The following is a 5,667-nucleotide window of genomic DNA, read 5'->3' as shown; positions in this document are numbered from 1 at the left end:
CCGGCGGCCGCATCTCAGTGTCTCTGGGTCGGTGAGGGAGATCTTTGATCTCCCCACCGGCCCATGGAGACACACAGCAGGGCTGGCGCTCGGGTAGCGCTGGCCCTGCAGGGGCCGGCCGGGGAGATCCTGTGATCTCCCCTGCCGGCCTTGGCCCCACGGCCATCGCGGCCCACCGGGCTTTTGCCCGGTATGCCCGATGGCCAGTCCGGGCCTGCTCCTAGCTATAGGAATATTGATGTTGCCTGCATAGTGTATATTGCAAAAATGTGTACATTTAAATAGACATTGATAAAGGTAGATATAGTAAATCTATGTCTGCTTATATTATCTATCTGTCTATTTTTCTCTCTGTTTATCTAAATTTATATGATCCGTTGCTTGAGATTTTGCAATACTGAAGATTTTAATTCTGCTCATCATATTTCCCCATATAAAGTTAATTAGAGCAGATTGAACTGTTTTAAAGAATGTCTTTTGAATTGACAAGGGAATATTTCTCAAGTAGTATAGTATTTTAGGTAAGATATTCATTTTAATAGATGTAAGTTTACCTCACCAGGAAAGTTCCAACTTATTCCAGATTTCCATGTCCTTTTCTAATATTGGCCAAGCTATTCTAAGATTAAATGTGTATATACTGTTTAAATATTTGCATAGTTTTATTTCAAGGCAATCAATGAATGAGTCTCTCCATTCAAAGTCAAATATAGTTTTCAAATCATCCAGATCACACCAAGAATGTGTATGGATAGAGCCTGCGTTTTTTTTCCTGTATTGAGCCAGTAAAATGAGGCTTCTCCAAAATCCTGTAGTATAGAATATAGAGAGTCAACTGAAGTTTTGGCTTCTGCCAACGATAGGATAATATCATCCGCAAAGAGACCTATTTTATATTCAGTATTTTTAAATGGAAGTCCCTTAATCCCTGGTGATTTCCTTATCAAAGCGGCTAATGGTTCCATTGCTAGAGCAAATAATTTCAGGGAAAATGGCCAAACCTGTCGAATCCCATTAGTTAGTGGAAAATTATCAGAGGTGAAACCGGTTTGGATATAATGCAAAAATTGCTTTAACAAGGGGGGTGGGTATATTAAATTTGAGCAGAGCTTCCCTCAAATAGCCCCAGTGGACCCTATTCTCCGCATCCAAAGAGAGGAGTAGAGAAGGCATTCGATTTACTTTAATATGATGTATTAGGGTTATATATCTCCTTGTACCATCTTGCCTCCCTGCAATGAAACCCACTTGGTCTTTATCAACTACCAGGCCCGGACTGGCCATCGGGCATACCGGGCAAATGCCCGGTGGGCCACGATCGCCGCGGGACCGAGGCTGGCAGGGGAGATCACAGGATCTCCCCTGCCAGCCCCTGCAGGGCCAGCACTATCCGAGCGCCAGCTGGGGAGGGAGGGAGGAGGGGACCGGCGGAGCTCTAGCCAGCAGCTCCGCCGGGTCCTCTCGCGGGATTCTGAGCGTTGCCGCAGTTACCGCGGCAACGCTCAGATCTCGCGAGAGTGAACTAGAGTTCACTCTCACCACTAAGACCACCAGGGATGGCAGCATGGTTTTTGTTTATAGCTGCTAATACCTCTTGTTGAGATATAATTTATCTGGGGCAACTTGGGGTAAGTCAATTTTGCCTAAAAGGGATATTATTTTTTTCTGTATTGGGTTGTATGGTTTTTGGATCAGAGGCCAAATTGTAAAATGATTTATAATAGTTTGCAAATTGGTTACTAATTTCAATTGGATGAGTAATCTTTTTACCATCCTCTCCCAACAAATATGGAATTTGTAATTGCGCTATTTTCTGTCTAAGTTTAGATGCCAGCAGGGAGGAGGTCTTATTGCCTTTTGAATAATAAAGCTGTTTAAGTCGTTTTATCATAAAAGCTTTTTTTTCTATTTGGATCACTTCGATTTTCTTTTTTAGTTATTTTATCATTGCTATTAGGGAAGGAGATGGACCCAATTTGTTACCCTAATTTACATTATATTACTCTTTCCATTTCCCTTAAATTTTTAGATTTAGACTTTTTCAGATAAGACGCTCTTTGTAAAAAGTGACCTCTTAACACGGCCTTATGCGCGTTCCACACCACTCCACAAGAAACCTCGGGTTGTCATTTTCCTTAATATACTGCTTTAACACATTCTCAACTAATGTTTTGTTTTCCAGGCCCAAAACAATATATTTTTTTTAATATTACCGGGCAACTAATGCCGCTACAGCACTTAACTTTGGCCAACAAAGTCAGATTCCATGCTGGGTTGAGATGGAAAATGATAGGATGTTATCATGTTCTATTAAAAAAGTACTGTGGCTTCTGATTTCTGGGCGACCCAGGATAGCTGATATGTTTCCCACTACTAAGATTACCATCAAAGCTTGGGATGCTGGTCGCGAGTATTGCCGCAGTCTATATTAAAACTAGATTTTCCTGATTTAAATTTGGATAATTGGCACACTAAATCAATTCAAAATTTAAATGATTTTTTCTTAGGTAATTCTTTAATGTCTTTTATGACATTTCAAGATAAATTTGGTCTAGAAGATAATATGCAATTAGAACACAAATTAATTATTAACAAAATACGAGATACATTTTCCATTCAAAATTTAGATCAAAATTATACAGAAAATGCATTATCCAATCTGGAAAAAACATACTTACATAACCCTAATAAACGCGGTACTATATCTCAATGTTACTCTTATCTAATACCCACACCTAGATAGATGATTACATGCTTGCATGGGAAAAAGATATGGGAGCTAGTTACGACCTGGAGGCAGGGCCGGTGCTTGGATTTTTAGGTACATAGGCAAAGATGCATTTCCCCCCCCCCCCCCCCCCAAAAAAAACCATCTTCACCTATGTGCCTCTTAACCAGCCCCTCTCCCCGACCCGACCATTAGTTGTCCCTTCCCTGTCCCTTAGTGTTCTTCTCCCCTCTCCCCTCTTTTCCCTGTCTCTTGGTGTTTCTCTCCTATTCCCTCCCTGTCCCTTGGTGCACCCCACACCCCCTTTAGTGGTCACACTCCCCTTCCTGGTGTGCCTCCTACCTCTATTGTTGCATTGCCGAGCGGAGCAGATCCCCTAAAGGAGCTTCAGTTTTCTGTACCCGGCCGGACTGACAGAGAGTGCTCTCTCTGTGAGCACCTCCTGTCATTCTGGCCAGGTACAGGAAACAGAAGCTCCTGTACCGCATTCCGCTACACTCTGTACACACTGACAGTCACACACAATGACAAACACACAGACGTCACTGACAGACACAGATTCATTGATCTGACACACACTCATTCATTGACACTGACAGACCCACACTGATTGACACTCATTGACAGACACACTGATAGTCACACACAGACTCAATGACAAACATACTCTCACTGATTTGACAGACACACACTCATCATACACTGACAGACACACTCATACACTCACATGCACACACACTCATACAATCACTCACAGACACATGCTGTCACTCACAGACACATGCTGTCACTCACAGACACACACGCTGTCACTCACAGACACACATGCTGTCACTCACAGACACACACGCTTTCACTCACAGACACACGATGTCACTCACAGACACACACACTGTCACTCACAGACACACACGCTGTCACTCACAGACACACACGCTGTCACTCACAGACACACACGCTGTCACTCACAGACACACACACTCTGTCACTCACAGACACACACTCTGTCACTCACAGACACACACTCTGTCACTCACAGACACACACGCTGTCACTCACAGACACACACGCTGTCACTCACAGACACACACACTCTGTCACTCACAGACACACACTCTGTCACTCACACACAGACACATCACATACACTCACTAATTATTTAAATAAATATTTTCCACCCAGCCTCCCTACCTGGAGAGCTGGTGTGGATGATAAGCTCAGGGGTAGGATACCATTATAGTCTGCTGCATTAGCATCGACATTAGCATCGACATTAGTAGCATCGACATTAGTGGCAAGAGCTTCCCTCCTGCCGGCCACTGAAATATTGCGCCCCCAGAGCCCGTGCGCCCTAAGGCGGCCGCCTGTGCCGCCTTATGGACGCGCCGGCCCTGCCTGGAGGAATGGCTTAGATTTGGACCAGTCCTTAAAGGAGTGCTCCAATCATTGGGGCTCCAATCATTGGGAAAACCATTTCAAAATAATTTATAGATGGTATTTATCCTCCCATAGGTTGAATAAAATGAACTCCAGATATTTAGATAAATGTTGGGAGAAACTGTAGAATGATTGGCTCGCTTTCACATGTTTGTTGGTATTGTCCTAAACTCACACAATTTTGTCAGGAAATAAATAAATTAATCCAAAAAGTAAATTCTATTATTCCTGTACTCACTTCAGAATTGGCTTTATTCAAATTCTTCCCTAATACTATTGAAAAAATTGATAAAATTATAATTGGACATATCCTTTTAGCTGCTACTACTGTCATCCCCGGATACTGGAGGTCACCAACAATCCCTACTATTAAAAAAGTTTTAATGGAATACATAATCACAATGAAAATTGACTATGAAGTGCCTGTTCAATACTAACGGCATTGATTTATATATGGACTGGAGACACTGATATTTACTCGTTTTATGTATACCATATATGGTATTTTTTTTTCAATGTAAAACTTATTGTTATTGTAAAAATATCTCTTTAATAAAATATATTTGAAAAAATATAAAAAATTACATGATCCGCCTGTTGTATTAAAGGGTAGATCAAATCTTCAAACACCATCATGAACAGATTTTGACATCATGCATGCAATTATTCACCATATTGAATAGGAACTAATGCATGGAGGCCCTAATCTTAGGTAGATCCAAGACATACATGTACCGAGCTGCCCTATATTAGTAGGAGTTGTACTCCTTAGTGGCATCTGCTGTCATTTTAATCATGGAACCTAAAATAGCTACTACCAAGGACCGTAACTCTCATTAATCTCAGACAGCAGTCAAAAATGTATGTTTCAGTTCTGCCCTAAATTGGGGTCCCCTGAACTGCTTCTAGGTGGTGTATGCTTTATTCTCTATTCATTATGAGAAATAATAGCACAGGTGACATCATCATCTGATTGTGCAATATGGCATTCAAAGCCATGCCCCCCCCCCCCATCTGTGCAATGCAGAATGTATGTAATCTATACAGCAACAATACTTTTAATTTTTAATGTGAATACAAAATAGCAAATAAATGACAAAGAAGTTAATGTGCGCAGAACCAAGGTGAAGAGGACTCTTTCTTTCCTAAACTGTCCGTTAAAATGGATCCACCCATTAAATAATTATTTGCTAAAGTCTGTAATTTTCTCAGGCCCACCATTAAGAGGCACAGGCCATACACCTGTATGGGGCCTTGGCCTCATATTGTAAATGTACATATATATATATAGCGTATATCACTATACATAGATCTATATCTATCTATATAAATTTAGCTGCAGGGAAGGGAGATCGAAGGGTGCAGGTTTGCATGGCGAGTGAGCCCAGGAGGCTCTCTGTATGCTCGTCTGCCGTGTTTTCTCTTTTGCAAGCCTGCATGCAGAGCGTTGGCGCAGGTAACCATGGCAATGCTTTGATGCTACACCATACCAGGGCTCGCAT

The sequence above is a fragment of the Pelobates fuscus genome, chromosome 10, assembly GCF_036172605.1.
Source record: "Pelobates fuscus isolate aPelFus1 chromosome 10, aPelFus1.pri, whole genome shotgun sequence".
Classification (NCBI taxonomy): domain Eukaryota; kingdom Metazoa; phylum Chordata; class Amphibia; order Anura; family Pelobatidae; genus Pelobates; species Pelobates fuscus.
The sequence above is the reverse complement of the archived record's forward strand: the minus strand, read 5'-3'. Positions refer to the sequence as shown.